The following is a 23,354-nucleotide window of genomic DNA, read 5'->3' as shown; positions in this document are numbered from 1 at the left end:
TATCTGCTGACAAATGACTGTAGTAAAATATAACAAAGTAATTTGATTTAGCAATATTCCTACAGATTGTCTGAACTACACTGCTGCAGAGATCAAAGGCTAGAGTCAGAAACAAAATACCAAAAAGAAATGACACTTTCTTCGCCTCACTCTCCCCCCTGTTCTTTTTTTGTAATTCATATTTCAAACCATGGACAGAGGTTGAAAATGTGTGAGAGTGTCTGGAGAGGTCACTCCAACAGCTGAGCAGCCAGGAACTGTTCATTTGGAATTTCTTTTCATATCTTTTTTCCATTAAGAAGGTAGCCAGAAGAAATGTTTAGCCTGTATCTAACTCAGATCTTCTTTTGACTGAACACAATATCGTTTTCCAGGCTTCATGGTTCTCCTTTAGATTTTCTGATGAGACATTTGATCAAATGTCTCAAGTGGATAATGTTTTCTGGTATGTTCCCAACAATGTTTCCCTTGTTTTTAATGGAAGTTTTCTTCCACAGGCATGTTGAACATAGGTCTCATTATGTGCAAATTAATCTGCTAGCACTGATAACTGAGCTCCTCTATCAACAGTTGCACTTCATCAGTATTCACTCTTATGGTTTATCCTTTCTGGCTTGCAGACTTTACTATCATTTAAATGTATTTTCCTTCTGAATATTTTTGACAATCAAGGCCTTTTTAAAATAATTGTTAGTAAAGGGAATATTTATAGCTGATTAAAAGCAACATCACACAAAGCAGAAAAATAGCTCCTCCAATTGTGTGTGTTTAAATAAACTTAAAATGGGCAGGAAAAATACAAACCAACAACAAAAATGAAACTATTCCCTTGATTGGTTGGTATACAGACCTCAAGCCAGTCTTTTGATACTGTAGGAAAACAGACTAGTAGTTCTAGAATAACTGATTGTATTCTCCTACATAAGAACAAAGATGATCTATCTGAATAAAGTGCAATTCATACCTTTACTTTAAATGGAGAAGATAATTTATGGATCTCAATATAGAGGTAAGTGAAATTATAATGTCAGTGTTATACAGAAGGACAGGCCAGATGATCTAATGGTCCCTTAGTCTTAACCATTTGAAAAGTTTCTGGGTCTACAAGCAATATAACATGATACAGGTTGAACCTCTCTAGTCCAGCAACATCCATGGTCTGGCATGATTTTAGAGACCCAGGTGTCCACTTATTGTGGGTGTGGCCAAGTTTCCTGTGGTCCCATAAAGTTTGTTTTCAGCCACTATTCCTGGCTCTCAAAATTGCACTGTTATTTAACTCTAATTTACCCCTAAATGTCTTCTGTGAACCCAGCGAGTAGTGGAAGTGTTGATAATGCTGGTAGACAATATTGACCTCCCGTGGTTCGGCAAATTCTCTGGTTTGACACCAGTCAGGTCTCAAGGGTGCCGACTAGAGAAGTTTGACCTGTACAGACATGTTGCTTTTGAGAAACAGACTAAGTCTCCTGTGGCTCACCGTTCATGGTCTGTCCTTACACACAGCTCTACGTGCTACACTCTTTCTGCCAATCCATTAAAAATAGGGGAAGTTGCACACACAACTGAGGGTGCAAAATCTGGCCTGTCAAATTGAGACAAAATGTTGGCAGCTAATTTAGCTTTGCCATTTTGGGAAGCTTTACTAGTTTAGATACAGAAGATGATGATTCAAGGCCTATATGTTGAAAAACACTATTCTGTGGTGTGATGGGGCACCATCGCCTCGCACTCCGAGCTGCCTGAAGGCAGCCGTGTATGCGGCACAGGGAGCTAGATACGCGGCATGTGCAGGGTGCTCCCATGCCACAAACCAACTCCGCTGCTCCGGGACCGTGGGAACTGTGAACAGTAGCATGGCTGCGGCGGAGAAACGGCACGGGGATGACGTCGGTGTGGACGAGGGTGGAGACAGAAGTGGACGATTTAAAAAGGGGGAACAATGCGCAGGAAGGGGAAGGAAAATACGAGAAGGGAGCGCACGGGGTGTGAAATAGATGTGGCAGGTATTAGGAAGCTGGGGAGGGAGACTCATGATCGGTGGAAAGCCACTTGAAGGAGGGGAACTTCTGAGCGGTGGAACGCTACTGCAAGAGGGGAGAACGGCCATCGGGAACCAACGGGGAGAGGAAGCAGTCCAGTGCAGGGCATGTAATTGAAGCTCGTGGGCTGGTGTGTTTCGGCGGGAAGCCCTGCCAGCTGTACACAGACCAAAGATAGCACCGTCATTAGGACCCTGGGCTGGGGCCCGTGAGTGAGGGTGGGTCCAGGCCCCCCCTCACCGCCTAAGGCGAGAGTGCTGTACCCATCGACACCTCGACGAGGTCTGTATGGATGGTCTCAAGCATCAATAGAACGGTACAACCAAGACATGAGCTGGACTCAGAGACTCACAAATCGACATTAAGGAAAGGGAGGGCACGAACTAGACCCAGAGGGGGGAATAAACATGCTAGTTAACATATGGCAATAAGACTATTTGTGTTCCTGGCCACATTGAAGTCCAATGGTAAAATGCCCACTGACTTCAGTGAAGCCAGGATTTCACCCTCTCTCTGGAGAACAAGTAAGGAATGTCATGTCCAGACATGGAAACCCCCCAGGAGTAAATTAGCTTCAGGGCCAAACTCTTTCTAGTAGGACAATGTTATTAATCTTCATCCAAAGCATCCCTGTGTGCTGGGGGATATATTATATGCATCTGGATTCAATATTAATGTGAGTAGCTACTCACATTAGAGGAGCTTGAACAAGAATAGGTTTCAGGGCTGTCGTTTAGGGAATATATGCGCTGTGAAAATATAACTATAGTAGTTGCTGATTAATTCTTTAATACTATCAGATGCTCACTTTGATAGAATGCCAACTAGAATTCTTTAATTTACACATTCATACTGAACATAGTTCTCCTGGTTTAAAATGCATTGCTTTAAAAAAAAATTTAAGGTCATTTACAGACATTTCTTCCACCATTGAATTACCCTTCACTGTTCATGAGTCCTCTGTGAAGTCTTTCCTTGGTGCTTTCCCTGAAGATATTTTCATATTCATTGTTTCATTTTCTTTCCTGCTTTAGGCAGACAAAGCAAAATACAACCCCTGGCACAGCCTGCAGGAAGACAAAACTCCTATTGACTTCAATGAAGCTTTTGCCTAAGGATGGTCCCGCTCCCTTCCTATTTCTGATGGCTACTACATGAGATTTCTACTTCTATACACAAGTCCATTGTTATTCTCCAGTCTTTGTTGTTAGATATAATATTTTATTTTCCATCCTCTGTGACTTCAAAAATCCAGTTCTGTTTTGTGAACTAGTGTTTGGTTTGGCATACATTTCCTTGAATTTATTTGGAGAGAGAAAAGAGGGCTGGTACCAAAATGCAGTATTGGAGGATGTTGGATAGAGAAGTTGATCTAAAATACCTGCCTGTGTCTTCAAAAAGTATGTTTGCTACTTAATTTCTATGTCTAACAAGGAGTTTAGTATATGTATTGTGTTACAGAAAGAAAAGGTGGTAGGAAATTGTTGCTTAATGGTAGTAATTAAGTCTCCAGTTTATAAGGCAACTGATTATTAAGTGTTGATTGTCTCAGGTGAAAGAATGAATACAGCATTGTATCTGACAGATAGTTGGGAACTTGAAGTTCTAATAACCTAAGAAGCATAAGATAAAAGACAAAAAGTGGAACTGAGAAATATCTTCCAGCTTTTCTGGTGGAAACATTAGGACAGATTCTGAACTCAATTAGACTGGTATGAATACCTTCTGTACAATTTATTCCAGTATAACCAAGAACAGAATCTGAGCAATGAACCTTGCCTCCTCTCACTGCCGAGACCCAGTTTTTCCCAAATTACATATTTCCTGGTATGACTACATCCCTGATCAGTGATGAGACTCAGTTCAACCTTACCAGCTGTTATTGTCATTTTTCAAGTGGAAACAAATTGCTTTTGAAGTATCTCTCACATAGTGGCCATTGTTTCGTTAGGCCAGGATTCACCATTTCATTTCTCGCCTCCTTTAGCAACACTTCAAAATATTTTTTCCTAACAATGGATTGTAGGTTTCTGAAGTTTATTTTCAGTCACATTACAACTTTAGCTGTTGTACAGCTTCGCACAACCCTTTTGTGAAGATTGTAGCTATTTATGGAAAAAAACCATAACTACATTTGAGGTGATTAATATGGGACTGGAACAGGCTAAATGGTTCCTTAAATGAAATTGGGTTTAGATTACTTTTTCCCCAGTCCAGGCGCACTACTGTAATGAGAAGGGTGGGGCTGTCCCAGGGAGTTATAAATGAGAGCATACACACATACCAGAGGGGAATTCAGAAACCTCGGAGGGAGATATAGAACAGGAGATCATCTAGAACCTTGAGTGTGAAGAAGCACTGTAAAGAAAAGCTACACAGGGAACTTCATGGAGGGAATACACCTGAAGGAGGGAGCAGTGGAGTCAGATTAGGCTGACGAAAATAAGTAGTGAGGCTATTGCCTATGGCAGTGATCATCAACCAGTGGATGGTGATCTACTGGTAGATCTTGGAGCCTCTGACAGGAGATCCTGACATGTTTAGCCACGAAGCTATCAAACACTGGCACTTCAGCTGCCCCTCCGCCCACTGACTATGTCTCAACTACGGGGATTTTGTGGGATACCAGAGGTATCCCACAAAAAACCCCACCGCATCCTAGGAACGCATTTGCTCTTCCACTTTTTTTCATGGAAGAACAAACACGCTCTGTTGGGAGCCCTGCAAACCTCATTTCACGAAGCATAAGGGCTCTGCCAAAAGAGGAGACTTTTGCCATTTGGCCTAGTCTAGATGGGGACAAATGGCAGAAAAGCCTCTTCCGCAAAAGCAATCGGAAAAAGCAATGCAAATTGCAGAGCGCCATTTGTGTAGCTTTTCCCAATAAAGCCCCGTAGTCTAGACCTAGCCACTGTCATGCTGCTCCTGCCCTCTGCCTTGGAGATGCCCCCCAGGAGCTTCCCGCTTGGGAAGGCACTGATGTCAGAGTGTCCTGCCTCCCCCCATTTCTGCACCTTATCACAGAGAGAGGAGATGGAGGGAGCTTTGCAATGCAAACCTCTGGCACTCTCACACACTGTGGCTATGTCTATGGTATAGCCACTTGTGCAAAAACATAGGCAAATGAGGGGACGTGTGGAATATCGCTGTGCCTCATTTGCATAATTAATGAGGCTCTGTTTTTACACAAGAGGCTTTTGCACAAAAAGGAGCCATCTACATAGCTCCTTCTTGTGCAACTCCTTCCCCCCTTGCTCAAGAGCCTTTCTTCCTGAAAAAAAAAAGTGGAAGAACAGCTCCTGCACAAAAACAGAGCCTCATTAATTATGCAAGTGAAGCATGCCAATATTCCACGCTTCACCTCATTTGCATACATTTTTGTGCAAGAGGCTATGGTGTAGACAGCCTATGTGTGTGTTTGTCATCCTCACAAAGAACACTGTCTTCACTCTCATCTCCCGACCCAACACATACATTTGGGGTTATTACTTCTTTTACTGCTTGCAAAGTGTGTTATTTGTGGTTTTGATTGTCTGTGTATTTCATAATTTTCATTTCTCTTACACTTACATTTAATTCTTTGGGTAGTGAGTTCTAAAATGCCAAACCTGTTGTGGCTGGAGTAATTATCCCTGTGGTAATTGCTGCTCAAGGAAATGGCAGTCCTGCCTTTCTCAGGTCTGCCAGGACATAACAGGGGGTCTCCCCATGGTGTCCTTGCCTGCAGACACCACTCCTGCAGCTCCCATTGATCAATAATAGGGAACTGTGGCCAGTAGAAGCTGTGAGCTCAGTGCCTGTAGATGAGGGTCAGCACAGGGCCCCATGTAGACATTGCTGTACATGCCAGGCATGGTGCTGGACGAGGGCAGGAGTAAGTCTGCTTTAACTCCACTGTTCCACCACCCACAAGCCATCTCAGTTAAACAGTGCCCAGCCATACCCTGCTTCCTGAACCCCCATCCCAGCCCTGAACCTCCTCCTACACCCAATCTCTTGCCCCAACCAGATGCAAGGCCCCGGGGCACCCAAAACTTCTTCCCAGAGCTTGCACCCTTAAAACTCCTCCTGGACCCTAATCCCCTGCCCTGGGCCAAGCCCAGAGCCCCTCCCACACTCCCAACTCCTTGGCCTAAGACCAGAACCTGCACCCCAACCCTCTACCACAGCCTGGTGAAAGTGAGTGAGGACAGGGTAGAAAGGGGAATGGAGTGAGCAGGGTGAGGCTTTGGAGAAGGGGTGGATCAGGGCCCCCAAAAAGGGGTAGGAAGGAAGTGGAGCAAGGATTCTGGTTTATGGTAGTAGGATTTTGGGTAATAAACTTACCCCAGAAAAGAGGCCGTTTATAAATTCTGGATGCTATGCTGAGCTTATTTGAAGATATGCAGTAAACTGACATGAGTCACTTGGAGGCTTTCCCTGAAGCCATAAGGGGGAGTGGAAAGAGGATAGTGCCTCGGAGGAAGCCACACAATTAGAGGCACTAGTGGCACCTTGGATTTTGTCCTTTGTGTTGGAAGTGAAGCTGCCTCTGGAGGGCCAGAGAATAGAAACAGACCTGTTAAGTTATTGCTAATAGGAATAATGTCATCTAAAAAAGAACTCTCATGTACAGGCAGTCCCCGAGTTACGCGGATCCGACAAGAAAAGCTGCTCCCCGTCTCCCTGGTCTGCTGAGCAAAGCCGCGGAGGACCCGGGGCCGGACCCGCGGCGCTTCCAGCTAATCTGGAAGCGCCGCAGTCCGGCCCGGGTCCTCCGCTGCTTTGCTCCGCGTCTCCCTGGTCTGCTGGGGGGGGGGGGGCGGGGGGGGAAGATGCAGCTAGTGCCCCCCCCCCCCCCCCCAGCAGACCAAGGAGATGTGGAGCAAAGCCCGGGGCCTGTGGTAGAGCAGGTGGGGCACTGCCAGTTGGTCCCGCAGCACCACTCCTTGGCGCTACTGGACCAACCCGGCAGCACCCCAGCTGCTCTGCCCCAGGAGTCCCCAAGTCAGCTGCTGCTGAAACTGACCAGCGCTGACTACAGGAAGCCCGGGGCAGAGTTGCTCTGCCCTGGGCTTCCTGGAATCAGCTGCTGATCAGTTTCAGCAGCAGCTGACTTGGGGACGCCTGGGGTTCTTAAGTTGAATCTGTATGTAAGTCAGAACTGGCATCCAGATTCAGCTGCTGTTGAAACTGATCAGTTTCAGCAGCGGCTGAATCTGGATGCCAGTTCCAACTTACATACAGATTCAACTTAAGAACAAACCTACAGTCCCTATCTTGTACGTAACCCGGGGACTGCCTGTACATGCAATGGATCTAATAACTAAGGGCATGCAGAGGTAGGATTCCTGACAGTTCTAAAATGAAACCTACTAATGTATTTAATTCTACTTATTACCTCTGCAAACTGGAAATTAAGCAACCCCTATAAGTTACACTCACCATCTTGGCCAATAGCAGGGATTGAACCAGGGACCTCCAGGGCCAGAAGCATCAGTCTCAGTAGTTTGAGTAAAAGAGCCATGCTCTGTAATCAAGGGCAGTAACACATGCATAGCCTGTGTGGCTCAGGGACAGGATAGAACACATGGTGAAGAGGGAGCTAAGGAAAGCACACTCTGCTGAGGTAGACCCCCATAAACTCATGGCCATGTGATGCAGCCTATAGCATAATATCCTAGCTTCCCATTTCCTTCATAGGGCCCTCCTGTCACAGGGGTTTGAGAAACTTTGACCATTTCTAATACTTGTGGGTATTCAAGCAAATAAACACCAGATCTCGTGTTTGGCTAGAAGAGGATTGCCTCTAGGTCTCAGAACAGAATTTTTCCCCACAGCCATGCACAGAGCTGCTGAAGAATCTGAACACTATGGTTTATTTGGGCTTTGTTTGCTCTTTTTTTGAACCATCAAATGTTAATATCTTGCTTCTGGCAGAGGCTAACAGAATGGATCTATGGCCTATTCCATTGCAGCCATTGTAGATGTGTGTTAAAACACAGATTTAGAATGACAGCTGAAGCTAGCACTGCCAAAAGTAACTTCATACATCGATGTTGATGCAGGCAGCCAAAGAGAAGGTGGTCTGGCTTCACCTCCAGTTAATCCAGTGACTTGGTAAACTCAGCATGGTAGGAAGTAGGTATATTCTGACTATTGAGAGCTATGATTAATGTCTAACAATCAGACCAGGAACCACCCAATCAAAGATATTAAATTTCTTGCAGAGAATTCTTTTATTTTCCCCTTCTTTAGGGCCAAAAAGTATACATTACACACATGGAACAGATTCATAATCACAGCATTGCTACCCTCGAGCATTGAAAACTCAGGATTCAAAATGTGAGTGGATTATAAACCTTACATATTTGGGATTGGTTTTCTTTTCTAGTCTTTGAATCTTGTGGGTACACTCAGGACACTTTTTCCAAGATCTTCTCCACAACCATGAGTATTGAACATTTAAAATGAAAGCTGATTCTCAAATAGCATGAGAGTCCAAGGCTTAGGAATTTAAGAAAACACCAAATATTGCAAGATTCATGAGCTCTTTTGGGAGCAGGGGGCAAAAAGGGACAGATCATAAGAGCCAACCTATTGTGCAATGAAGAGGGCACTGAAACAACTCAAAAGAACCTATTCCCTCTGGAAAACAAACAAAACTAAAGCATTTAACAAGGCAATATTTACTGCTGAAAAGTTAAACTTTTTTTTTTAAAATAGGGAAGAGGAGCTGGAAGGGAAAATCAAACTTGCAGGTAAATATAACATATAGGAGCATCATGGATGCCAGGCTCTTGCTCTTTTACCTCTGCTTCTTCCCATGGATAGCAATTGTGATTAGACAACATCCCATTTACTACTAGTCACTTGCCAGTTGTGATAAGAGCTCAATAAAAACATTTGTTTAATTTTGACACACAAAAAGCAACAGAGATCTTGGCCACAATGAGAAAAAGAGTCTCACTTTCTCACAGCCTTAGGAAGTAGGTGTAATACACTAAGCAGAATTCACAGATTACTCCTAATAACAATTGTACCATTATGCATACACCTCACCCTTCCTCAATGCCCTTTATTCTAAGTCATCTTCCTCCTTCAAGCGAGCAAGCTCCCATTCTCCCCACCATTAGGCACACCAGAACCAACCAACTCACCAGCACAACTGAACCAGAAATGCTTTCATCTCCAGCCCAAAGCCATTCAAGTTAGCTTGTTACTCTCTCTCACAAGCCTAAAGCTCCCAGGTGTTTAGTGTCATTTCAGATTGCTAATTGGGTTAAAATCCAAACACCTGCACTCAGTTTCTAGCCTAGAACTAACTTACAGCAGTCACTCTGTGCAGGGACTTGTTACCAATGCCTGATTTGGAGTTCCTTAGTACCTGGGCTCAGAGGAAAGACAGAAACTCCATCCAAAACAAATACACAGTAACAGAAAGCAACTAACTGTACAAATTGTGACCCCCAGATAAGTTATAGTAAATATCTGATTTTAGGATTATTAGCACTTGATTCTATATTTCCAAAATCTCTGTCAAATCACAAAAAACTCAGGCTGTGTCTATATTGGCGCGATCTTGCGCCAAAGCGGCCACTTTTGCGCAAAAACATGCTGCCTGTCTACGCTGGCGGGGAGTTCTTGCGCAAGAACACTGACATTCAAATGCGTGAAATCAGTGCTTCTTGCGCAAGAACTATGATGCTCCCGCTCAGTAATAAGCCCTCTTGCACAACTGTTCTTGCGCAAGAGGCCAGTGTACACAGGCAACATGAATTTCTTGCACAAGAAAGCCCGATGGCTTAAATGGCCATCGGAGCTTTCTTGCTTAAGAGAGCGTCTACACTGGCACGGATGCGCTTGTGCAAAAGCACATCTCTTGCGCAAAGGCACATGCCAGTGTAGACGCTCTCTTGCACAAATACTTTAACGCAAGAACTCTTGCGTTAAAGAGTATTTGTGCAAGATCATGCCAATGTAGACGTAGCCTCGGTGTATAGTAGTCTTTCAGCTGGTCTCTATCTTTCCCAACAGTGGCTACTCTGAAGTGGCTATGTGCGGGCTTGGACTGCCTTTTAGTCCCCTGAAGATGATAGGAAAGTGAGCTCAGTTCTTGGGAGGGTTGGGGAGAGCAGCACCAGATGGAGCTTGATATGTACTGAAATCAGGACAACTTCTTTGAAATGTGATTGTGACTGTGGAACACTGTTTCCAAAGCATAATACAACTCAGAAGAGCTGGGGTGGGGAACCTAAGGCCTAGGGGCTGGATGCAGCTCCCCAGTTTGCCAGGATCCAGCCCCTGAGGCTCGGGACGCACCTTACCCCAAGGGCCATATTACTGATTGCCTTCCCATATGTGTGCAGCCCCCAACTGATTTTTCTGTGAGTAAGCGGCCCCCAGCCCAAACAAGGTTCCCCACCCCTGCACTAGAGCGTCAGTCTACTTCTGCCACAGGTTGGAAAAGAAATCACAAGGGGCCTGACTCTGCACCCATTGACTTCATTGGGAGAAGGGTTTGGGCCCATAGGCAGCTCTTCTGAAATCCCATCCTTAAATCGTTGACTGTTTCCTTTGTTCTTCTAATCCTTCTTTCTGGCTGCCTTAAAGTTTGATTCAACATTCTGAAAATGGCACCATGTGACTATCCGTTTGTGTCTCTGATTTCTGGATCAAGTGTGCTCTGTTTGCAAGTTAAAAAATGATTTTTCAGTCACCCCTGCAAACCTGCCTTTAAATTCACATTAAATTATATCCATCTTGTTCACTGCCACCAGGAATAGATTCTTGGTGACACTCGTGCGACTTCATTGCTTTCAAATGATGCTCTAGATGTCATTGCCTTAATTCTGTTGAAAATGTACAACAATGAGCTACAAGCTACCTCACTCCCTTTAAAACCAACAGGAAGTGGGCACCTAACTACGTTTTGAGTATCTGAGCCATAGACGATAGCTCTTTCTCTCCAAAGGCTTATCTTTGCTGCATTGTTAAATTGAGCTATAACTCACATTTTGCCCTTAACTCAGTTCCTGTCCAGGTGCAAATCTGTAGCTTGAATTAAGTACTGCTTTATGTTCGAGATTGTTGGCCTGTCAGGGTGGGTGGAAATGCAAATTTGAAACTCTACTAGTGCAGGCTAATAATGCGGAGAGAAGGGTCTAAATGGAGGGTAGGGTGCATGGTTCGGGTGCTGGTAGCCTCCTCTTTATTAGAAAGCTTCCACCACCCTGAATGAGAATGCAACAGCTTAAGTGACAACCCATTGCTATTAATCCAGTCACTCTCTGGTTCAAATGTTTTACAGTGTGGATTCTGTCATTCTGTTGCTTTGAGAGGAGTCAGTACACTGATTTGGACTAACTCTTGCAGTGAAAGAGACAAGGAGTCCTGATCTTTATCTTGCATCTGACGAAGTGGGTCTTTGCCCACGAAAGCTTATGCTCCAATACATCTGTCTATAAGGTGCCACAGGACTCCTTGTCGCTTTTGCAGATCCAGACTAACATGGATACCCCTCTGATTCTTGCAGTGAAGAGATCATCTAGGCATGTTGCCTTTGCAAGCCTACAAGGAATCAAAATCAGTGAAAATCCTGAAGTGCGCAAGAAGTTACTCTGCATAAGTGGATCTCTATTTTTAGGATGATAGTGTGGCTCTTCATGGACACATGAACGTGCCCCTGCAAGTATCTTGCAGGATCGGAACTTTAGCCTGTCACAGCGTAAAACATGTGATGGTCTCTCATGACTCCTTTTACTTTGGGCTATGTCTAGACTGGCTAGTTTTTCCGCAAAATCATCTGCTTTTGCAGAAAAACTTGCCAGCTGTCTACACTGGCTGCTTGAATTTCCAGAAAAGCACTGACGATCTCATGTAATATTGTCAGTGCTTTTCCGGAAATACTATGCTGCTCCCATTCGGGCAAAAGTCTTTTTCCAAAAGACTTTTGCGCAAAAGGGCCAGTGTAGACAGTACAGTATTGTTTTCTGCAAAAAAGCCCCGATCGTGAAAATGGCGATCGGGGCTTTTTTGCGGAAAACCGCGTCTAGATTGGCCACGGATGCTTTTCCACAAAAAGTGCTTTTGCGGAAAAGCATCCTGCCAATCTAGATGTGCTTTTCTGAAAATGCTTTTAACGGAAAACTTTTCCGTTAAAAGCATTTTCGGAAAATCATGCCAGTGTAGACGTAGCCTTGTTGTCTTTGTTAAAACTAGAATAACTAACTTCACAATGAAAATGTGCATTTCACACTGTGTGAGTAAAAACTCAACCACCACAACTACTTCCTCCTGGTCTTGCTCCACCAGGGTAAAGTTCCAAATGGTCTAGCACAGTTGAATTAACTTAGGGTTTGTCTACACTGCATGTTTTTTGCGCAAGTAGCTTTTTGCAGAAGAGCTCTTCCGCAAAAACTTCTTGCACAAAAGCGCGTCTATACCTCAAAAGCACATCGCAAAAGCTTTTGCACAAGAGAGAGTCCACATTACATGGATACTCTTGCGCAAGAAAGTTCTGATTGCCATTCATAGAATGGCCATCAGAGCACCTGTGCTTTTTCTGATAGACTCTTTTTGTGCAAGAAACCCCTGCTGAGTGTCCACACACACCTTTTTGTGCAAACTCTTGCACAAAAAAGAGTTATTCCTCGTAGAAAGAGGTATAGCTACATCGCAAAAAGCCCTCTGTTCTGCCGTTTTACTGTACATTTTCTTGCGCAAAACCAAAACGTTGAGCAAAAACCCTGTAGTGTAGACATAGCCTGAGAAATCTCAAGTCCAGTCTTCTGCACTCATGACAGGACCAAATACCATCCAGACCATCTGACAAGTAGAATAGTGATAGAAATGTAGCCGTGTTAGTCTCACAAACATCCCACTCTCCCTACCTTCAATATCATCAATTCACAGACACTTACCTTCCTTCCTCCCCCTCCCCCCCCCCCCCGCATCCCCCTTCTGTTCTGCAATGTGATTTGTCCTTTTCATATTTGTTCACTTTTTTTAATTGTATCCTTTGGTATATATGGTTGTGACTACTTTCTTCCACTATTTGATCTGAGGAAGTGGGTCTGGCCCACGAAAGCTCATCATCTAATAAACCATCTTGTTAGTCTTTACAGTGCTACATTGTCCTGCATTTTGCTTCATCTGACAAGTATCTGTCTAATTAGCTCTTAAACATTTCCGATGATGGAGATTCCACAACCGCCCTTAACTTAAGCAAGAGAGAAGAGTTTAGGCCAGGGAATGCATTTTAAGTGCACAACAGAGTGAGTCTAGCAGCTGTCTTGGAATTGGAGTGGAAGTCACTGTTTTAGGTGTATCCATCCATATAAATTGTTAATAAAAAAAGCCCAAATAAACTACAGGTTGGACTTCCCTGGTCTGACACATGTGGGACCTGACTGGTCCCGAACAAGGGAATTTGCCAGACCAGGGGAAGTCCTCTGCCACCAGCCCCTCCAGCCTGCTGCTGTAGCTATGTAGCTAAAATGTAGCTTTATGCAATGTAATGTGCTTCGGTGTGGGCTGACACGGTCCCAGCTCTGCTTATGGGCTACCGGTCTCCCCGGCTGGGATGCCGTTGCTGTGTTCCTGGCTCCCCTGACATGCTGCCCTGGTCCTGGCTCCACTTGCGGGCCAGTGGGCTGTGCAGCCAGCATGCCACTGCCACAGCCCTGGCTCCCCTGCCATGCTGCTGCCAGACCCACCAGCCTCCCAGCCCAGTAGGGCTCCCATCTGCTGGCCCTTCTGCTGCCCAACTCCTGGCCATTGGAGCTCTCTGGCCCAGGAACATTCATAGTCCTGCCAGACCATGGATGTTACCAGATCAGAGTGTCCCAATTTAGGGAGGTGCAATCTGGTCCTCTGCTTAAAGGAGAGAGGAAGGGACACAAAACAATGTTGTTGATCTAATTACCTTGCTCGTGGATTTCATTAATGTGGTCTCCATGGACCCCTCTTGGTGAGATGGGAGTGCAGTGCAGTGCAGTTCCTAAGAGGTGGTTTGTTTAGTGATGTATGAGGGGAACAAGGAGGGTTTATTTAAAAGTTGATTGTAGTGGTAACTTCCTATCCAAAGATGGCTTCAGCCTGATGGCAGGGATTTAAAAAATCTCCATAAACTTGCCTTTCACCTCAGTTTAGATGTGGTCCATACTTGTGGCTACAAATCCTACCTGCACTGAGGCTTCTAGCACTGACAAAGTCATATACTCCCTTAAGTCAAGGTTAAAACTCCCATTGACTACACTGGAAAAGATTTGTCTATTTATAGTAAACTACAATTCTTCAAATAGGGCTCTGTAAAAACTCTCATATTTTCCCATGACTCATGTGGCCCATGTACAGATTATTACAATATTGAAAGGAAAAAAACTCAGGAAAGAGCTTGACTTCCTAGATCCATTATACCTGTTTCTTTTTCATAGTCTAATCACACAACAGATGCCAGTAACTAATCTTAGAGACTATAAAGTACTATTATAACATCGCTTTCTCGACTTCTACACTGTGCTCATCACCATGGTATCTAAGCACCTTTACAAATGCATCACACACAGTTGTTTCTTTCTAATGGCCAGTCCAGGGTGGGGATTATTTATATTGATGTTGTGGGTTTCGATAGTAAATGAAATAGGTTTTACATTTCACTCTGACAGCCTCACAGTTCATGTTCATTCTGATCTTTCTGGAGAATAAGTGCCGGAGGCACCCCTGGGCCCATTGCTGGATAAGGTTTATTACATTGTCTTATCCCCACTTAGCAGCCTACCAGGATGTGTGGAAGGTGCCCAGATTACTTTCTGCTCTGTTCCTTAAAAATCCCAAAATGTGAAAACCCTTTGGATGACATTTGGTAAGCAAGGACTTGTGTTTTTAGCCTATGAACAAATTTCTACGGGCAGCCTTCTGTTCCCTATCCAGGGACCTTTTGCATATTGAGTAATGCAAAAGTTTACAGCAGCACCATCTACTGGGGAGCTTAATGAAATATTTTGATTGCATTGAATATCCTTTGTAAACTTAAAATTTTCAGCACACTTTTTTAAGATGAATGTTGTGCACAGAGGTTGCTATCATCCAACATGTGGGTCTCTCAAAGTCCAAGAAACAGAAAGTCGACACTTACATCTCTGTCTGTGTAGTGTCTGTGAAGTGTCTGATGAAGCTACACATGGAGCACTGGCTAAATGAAATAGATGCCTCCTCAGCCCTCCAGGCTGCCAGCAAGGAAAACAGAAAGGCATTCTTCTTTCCCTAGAGCAGTGGTTCTTAAACTTTTTAGCCTGTGGCCCACCCCGCTCAACACAAAACTTTTGGTGGATTTTGGTCAAACACACCACCCATGATGACAAGATGCCTTCCCCTATCTCTAAATACCTTAAATACTAAATTATTCATATGAGGCTAGTAGAGCATAAAAACTTAAATACGCAGCCGTAACATATGGGGATGTATATAACTGGTAAGAAAGGAAATATTATTCATCAAAATAATTAAATAGATTACGCACTTTAACTTTATCATGTTAGTTTACCAAACTTCATTTTCAATAAAGTAAAATATTAATTTATGTCCAAAACAAAAGGTTTCAACATTGTCTTTATTTATGGTAGGGGAAGGGAACCTTTTTTGGATTAAGGGCCACTGATCCACAGAAAAATCAAACTGGGGCCACACAAAAGTGAGAGGCGCAAAACATCCTCAGTGAGAGGAATAAGGGATGTTCTGAAAGAGGAGTTTTTTCCAAAATTTGTCCACCGTGTAGACCGGCCAAATTTCGGAAAAGCCTCTTTCAGAAAAAAGTGAAAAAAGATATGCAAATTGTGGTTCGCAATTGTGTATCTTTTCCCAACTTTTCTTGGCAGTATAGACATAGACTATGAAGGCAGTTAGTAGATAGCAATTTTTAAAAAATGACTTATAAAGCCCAGATAGGGGCTTTGGCTTGGAAGAAGCTACAGTGTGCACAGGAAATGAAAGTCCTCATTTTAGTTTGATGCTGTCTGTGCGAAAGTGGCCTGCTCCCCTGGTCCTTAAATAATACCAACCCACCTCCATATATATTTAATGAAATATTCTTTCCTCTGAGAAACCTAGTTGAAGTCTGAAGAAAATAGCACCAGTTTTTTGACTTGCCGTGCTCAGAGTGAGGAAAGTAGGCAACCTGGCAGAAACAAGTGCTAGAAGCGACATCCTGGAGGGGATTTTTGTTCCTATCACATAACTGTATTTGAAATCATTCCAGGATTCAAGTTCAGATCTTCGATGTGAGAATATCTATAATACTGAGTTAAAACTCCAAACCAAACTTCAATATGCTTTAAAAAAGATCACTCCTTCTTCTGTAGGATTTCTAGATGGATCTATCATAAAAAATCCAAAACCTTTTCTGAACCTAAGATTGTTTCAAGGATGTGCTTGATTATATTCAAATTCTAGTGCAAGCCTTTTTATTCATGACTTCATTATTGCTCTCTTTACATACCTACATGGTGCCTTCAAGTTCTGAACAAATTCTTCAAACTAATGCAACATTTTTCTTGTGAAAGCACAGCTAGTCAGCTGGCAGTCAGATGCTACTGGAGACAGCTAGCAGGCTACTCATCACTCTAGTAGGCACTCTAGTTTTAGGCCAACAAGGTCCTTAAAGGAATGCTTTTTCCATCTGTTCCTAAAGCAAATGCCAAGATGGTCAAGGTATTAATACATGTCCCTGGAAACAAAATAAAAGGACTGACCAGGGCTGGAGTTCTTGCATTACAGAATCTAGATAAACAAAATATTAGAGCATGTCTTCTAGATTTTTTAAAAAGTTTCAATGAAAAGGTTTTTTTTTTTTGTGTTTGAATTTAACTTTTTCTTGTGGTATGTGCAACCCACCATGCTACTAGATGAAAACCAGATAGTGAAACTAAGGGCTTGTCTACATTATGTGTCAATAGGGGCTTAAGGGACAAGATCTCTAAACCGTTGCACTCTACCTGACCCATAGAGACTTCGCTTATGTGTTCTAAAAGGTTTCTAGAGCATAATAACGTAATACTATTTCAAACCAAATTTGTAGTAGGTACCAGTTAGAGTGCATCAACAGGGTCCGTACGGGGTAGCTAGTGCTGTGTTGTAGACTAATCTACAATGTACCTGTTTGGTAAGCATTGCTTCACTGTGTCAACAGGCCCTGATTCAGAGCAATAGTGAAACGGATTAGTGTACAGGCAACTGCAAAAGTTAGCATCGGTGAAAAGTAAATTTAGATATACAAATATTCTTCCCATTTTGTTGTTACTTACTTTGTAGTAGCAACCAAATGCCATAGTTAAGAGCCCCATTGTGCCAAGACCCAAGGGTGCCATTTCATGGCGGTAGGGAGGACAGCAGTAGGGTTACCATATTTGAAAGTTCAAAAAAGAGGGCACATGCCGACCAGCAAGAACCCGCGCCCTTCTGCAGTCTGTTGCACGGGCACGCTGGAAGCCCATGTTTTAGCATCAGAACCAGAGGTTGGGAGCAAACCCAGGTCATGGTCCAGGGATTCAGGTCACCGTGCACAATGTATCGCGTGTATGCAAATGAGCACCCCTGGGTACAGCTGAGCAAGTGGAGGAGCCAGGATCTTCCCACTGTGGCTGCAGCCCCCTAGAACGCAGCTGGGCTGGGCAGGGCTCCGCGCTTCTCTTGGGCAGGGCAGACAGGCTGTTCCAACGTTCTATATAAAAGTATCTAAATTTTTTTGAAAAAGAACGAGCAGGGCAAAATCCCAGACATTTTTGTATATTTAAAAAACCCAGCCGGCCGGAGATTAAAGGACCGAAAAGGAAGACATCCCTGGGAAAACCCGGATGTATGGTAACCCCAGGCAGCAGCCCTGCGTTCTGGGATTCAGCTAGCTTTTCATCCTGTTCCCCGGATGCTAAAGGAGTGAGGAGAAGTGCATGCATTCTGTGCATGCCTCTCACACTTGGCTGGTGAAGAAGAACCACGTGTGGTCAGTAATTTTAGGAGCTAGGGACAGTAAGTGAATTCTGCCTTCACGATAAACATGGCATATTGCCTTATTCCCCAAACAAGATTCTGTTACTTCTGTTTCTACAGGTCTACCACACTGAGCAGGCTGTAAGGGTGGAGAGATGTTGGAGGCAGAACCATGCTCCAAGGATGGGGTGGGGTGACTGGGGCAGACCTAGGGTGACCACACAACACGTGTGAAAAATTGGGATGGGAGTGTGGAGTCATAGGTCTCTAAATAAAAGGCTCAACTATTGGGACTATCCCTATAAATTAGGGCCATCTGGCCACCCTAGGCAGGGTGGAAAAGAGAGATCCACACTCCAGAGGGGAGTGGGGCAAGGAAAACTGCACTCCAGAGGTAGTGGGGTGAGTGGGATGAGTGAGACAGGGCGGGGGACGGAGACCAATGCTTAGGGCAAGGAGGCGAGCGAGAGCCACCAGTACCTCTCTCCGGCTGAGCCAGTCCTGAGTGCTCCAATGCTCCTCCAGGCTCCAGCAGCAATTGCTGCTCTTCTCACCCAGCAGTGGTGGAGGCCACTTACTGAAGGTAACTGGACTTTCAGTGTTCATTCAGCAGTGCTGACCAGGTACTGCCAGGTTCTGTTTTTGACTGGACTTTCTGGTCAAAAACTAGATACCTGGCAACCCTATTTGTGCAAATAGCTAAGACTGTCTCTTCTCTGAATAACCAACCCCAAACAAAGGGTTAGGAAAGGAGGATAAACATCAGGCTGATAAGCACATGTTCCTTACTTTATTAATATTTATCAGCTCTGTTCAGTTGCCTTCTTTGCAGTTATTGTCTGTCCCTTTTAAAATTGTACTTGTTAGCCCATTGTCTACTTGTTTTTAATCTGATACAGTGGCTGCAGCTATCACCTATCAGGCCTTACTGGATAAATTAAAAAATATATACATACGGTTAAAAACACAAATTTCTCAGATGCTGGGAGGAGATGTATAAAAAGGCAGGCTGGGTGAATAGGGGAACATCAGGCACAGATGCTAACAGGAGAAAAGGACTGAAAAGAAGAAGGAGGCTGCAAGACAGGAGGGTTGGCAGGCCAGGAGGCAGTGCAAAGAGATAAGGAAGTCCTGTGAAGGGGTTGGAGCATCATCTAGAAGGCAGGGCAGGAGCACAATTGGGCTAAAGAGAACATTATTCAGAATTTGGAGGCAACTCTCTCGGAGGCAGGAATACATGCCTAGAAATGAGATCCAGGAGGGAAAGAGAATACAGATCTTTACTCACACATACAATCAGGGAAGGGATGTGAGTAGGGCTGCTTCTCAGCTCTGGGAGATTCCAATCTCTTGACAAGGCCTAGAGAGGAATGAATGAGGAACTGAGCAAGCAGGAGCCAAAGTTTGTGTCTACCTTCTTGTGAGAGAACTTCAGCCTAGGGTACCTTTGACTGCTGTCTGTCATACAGCCCAAACTGGTTCTGTCTTTGAATTATAGAGCCCACAGAGGCAAAACAGCAGTTGGTGTCGATTCGGTGGTGGTTGACAATAGTAAAAGGTTTTATAGCCATATAAATAGGAAAAAAACAAAAAAAGAAGAAGTAGAACCACTAATTACTATGGATGGAGTGGAGGTTAAGGATAATCTAGGAATGGCCCAATATTTGAACAAATACTTTGCTTCAGTTTTTAATGAGGCTAATGAAGATCTTAGGGATAATGGTAAGTTAACAACTGGGACTGAGGATAAGGAGGTAGATATTACCATATCCGAGGTGAAAGCCAAACTTGAGCAGCTTAATGGGAGTAAATCGGGGGGCCCAGATGGTCTTCATCCAAGAATATTAAAGGAACTGGCACATGAACTTGCAAGTCCATTAGCAAAAATTTTTAATAAATCTCTAAACTCAGGGGTTGTACCATTTGACTGGAGAATTGCTAATAAAGTTCCGATTTTTAACAAAGGGGAAAAAAGCGACCCGGGTAACTATAGGCCTGTTAGTTTGACATCTGTAGTATGTAAGATCCTGGAAAAAAATTTGAAGGAGAAAGTAGTTAGAGACATTGAGGCTAATGGCAATTGGGACAAATTACAACATGGTTTTACAAAAGTAACAGATTTTTTAGATAAAGGAAATGCAGTGGATCTAATCTACCTCGACTTTAGTAAGGCATTTGATACAGTACCACATGGGGAATTATTGGTTAAATTGGAAAAGATAGGGATTAATATGAAAGTTGAGAGGTGGATAAGCAACTGGTTAAAGGGGAGTCTACAGCGGGCCATACTGAAAGGTGAACTGTCAGGTTGGAGGAAGGTTACTAGCAGAGTTCCTCAGGGATCAGTTTTGGGGCCAATTTTATTTAATCTTTTTGTTGCTGATCTTGGCACCAAAAGTGGAAGTGTCCTAATAAAATTTGCAGATGACACAAAGTTGGGAGCTATTGCCAATTCAGAAAAGGATCAGGATATCATACAGGAAGATCTGGATGATCTTGTAAATTGAAGTGATAGCAATAGGATGAAATTTAATAGTGAGAAGTGTAAGGTTATGCATTTAGGGATTAATAACAAGAATTTTAGTTATAAGCTGGGGACACATCAGTTGGAAGTAACGGAGGAGGAGAAGGACCTAGGAGTCCTGGTTGATTATAGAATGACTATGAGCCGCCATTGTGACATGGCCGTGAAAAAGGCTAATACGATCTTGGGATGTATTAGGCGAGGTATTTCCAGTAGGGATAAGGAGGTGTTAGTGCCATTATACAAGGCATTGGTGAGACCCCATTTGGAATACTGTCTGCAGTTCTGGTCTCCCATGTTTAAGAAGGATGAATTCAAACTAGAACAGGTACAAAGAAAGGCCACTAGGATGATCCGAGGAATGGAAAACCTGTCTTATGAAAGGAGACTCAAGGAGCTTGGCTTGTTTACTTTAACCAAAAGAAGGCTGAGGGGGGACATGATTGCACTTTTTAAATATATTAGAGGAATAAATACCAGGGAGGGAGAGGAATTATTTAAGCTTAATACCAATGTGGACACAAGAACAAATGGATATAAACTAGGTAGTAGGAAGTTTAGACTTGAGATTAGACGAAGGTTTCTAACCATTAGAGGAGTGAAGTTCTGGAACGGCCTTCCAAGGGAAGTAGTGGGGGCAAAAGATCTATCTGGTTTCAAGATTAAATTAGATGGGTTTATGAAGGGGGTGGTTTGATGAGATAACATGATCTTGGTAATTAATTGACCATTCATTATCAGTGGGAAATAGGTCAATGGAGGGATGATAGGAGTTACTATAGAGAACTTTCTGGGTGTCTGGCTGATGAGTCTTGCCCACATGCTCAGGGTTTAGCTGATCGCCATATTTGGGGTCGGGAAGGAATTTTCCTCCAGGGTAGATTGGCAGAGGCCCTGGAGGTTTTTCGCCTTCCTCTGTAGCATGGGGTATAGATCACAGCTAGAGGATTCTCTGCATCTTGGGGTCTTCAAAGTATTTGAAGGCTTCAATATCTGAGATATAGGTGAGAGGATTATTCTAGGAGGGGTGGGTGAGATTTTGTGGCCTGCACTGTGCAGGGGGTCAGACTAGATGATCATAATGGTCCCTTCTGACCTTAAAGTCTATGAGACAAGTATGGGTTCTGGTGTGTACCTGTGACATCTTATGTGAGCAAGTTTTCAATATTTCTTCAGCAGAAAATGCCAGTGGTTTCAAAACTAATATTACAGTATAAAGCACTAAAATTCCTTGACTGACCAGAATAGGCTGTGAGAGAGTCTATGTATTCCACCAATCCAGGCACAAATAGTTTAACCTTTATCAGAAGGCATGTACGCCATTTTACTTCTAGAAAGATGAATTCATGTTAAGCAGTCAAATCAGTAACAACCTGACCTTTAAACACATCAGTGTTTCTTGGAAAATATTATGGCTGTGATGCCTACTGTGGTAAACAATATTAGCTGCTCCAACCCATTGTTGAATCATGCTGTTCTGTGGCTTATCAAAATAAGGGATTGGAAATCAGCAGGGACCAGAGATCTTCTGACAAACTCCACAGGATATGAAGAACAATGTAAATGCAACAGTGCTGGCAGATATATTTCTATATTACTGTTCCAGAGATAACAGCTAAGGTGAATCATTTCCCACCACCTACAGTACCAAATTATTTCAAATTCTGAAGGGACAGTATTTATTTCATTGGTAGCTAGCAATTTGCTTAGCTGAAGATCATTATATTTATGTGTCTGTGAAATCTTCACAATAATTATACATTTGAGCTGTCTCAGAAGTGCTATATATATTCTCATTAGTCATGTGCTTCCAAGGATATTATCATTTTTTCTCCGACAACCTTTGCAATGTGAATGTAAAGTGCTGTATGTGAAACTGGATTCTTACAGTTTTCTTAAATTTCAGTTTAATCAAACAGCAGGGTGTCCTATATACACATGCAAATGCTTAAAAGGCACTATGAAATATCTTCATTTCCTTAAATGACTTCACCACTGAGCTTATTTAAAACAAACCACAGTGTGCACTACAGAGAGATGCACATGGAAAAAAGTTCCATACAGCTTAATTAAAATTGTTCCAAAAGAGGTCATGGAACTGTTCAGAATAGGGTGAGGTGATAAAAGCATGGGAATTCCTGGGTTCTGTTCCCATTTCTACCAAATAGCTGAGTTAATATTACTTTATGGGGTGTTGAGCAGCTTAATTATTGTTTGCAAAAGTACTTTGAGATTTTCATACAAAGTATTACAGAATTACAAAGCATTATTTTAGTGGTTTAACTACATAGACAATATGTGATATTAAGAGAGAAACCCAATGAGTGTGCTTCACTGGAGTCCCATGAGGGGCTTTATGCTGGAATTCACAACCCCCTTGCCTGGAAGAAAAGATCACCCTGGTTGTAGTACTCTGCAATGGTCTTTGATCTTACCAGGCTGTGGGATAGTTCTCTTGTTTTCTTCTCTTTAATGTAATGGTCATAGAAGGTGCCAGACTGATAGTCCTGAAAACAGAAATCCTTTGCTTATGATTAATACTGTGCACTTAGATCTTTTCAGCCAAAGATTTCAAAGTGCTTTAAAAACATTAATCACTGTCACCATCCCCCCTGCACTCTCTGTTCTTACTCACTGTATCTGAGCAGCTCCCATGAGTAATAATAAAATATCAAATGATAACCACATCTTCCTTCCCTGCCAAAAACAAATAGGTCTGATGGTAACTCTGGGGAAGTTATTTGATTCCCCCCCCCCCCCTTACTCTGTTGTTTGGGCTTATGTAAACATGAAAGTGCGGGTACTTCTTCAAAAAGGAAAAGTAA

The sequence above is a fragment of the Pelodiscus sinensis genome, chromosome 8 (assembly GCF_049634645.1).
Source record: "Pelodiscus sinensis isolate JC-2024 chromosome 8, ASM4963464v1, whole genome shotgun sequence".
NCBI classification, from domain to species: Eukaryota; Metazoa; Chordata; order Testudines; family Trionychidae; genus Pelodiscus; species Pelodiscus sinensis.
Note: the sequence above shows the minus strand (reverse complement) of the source record.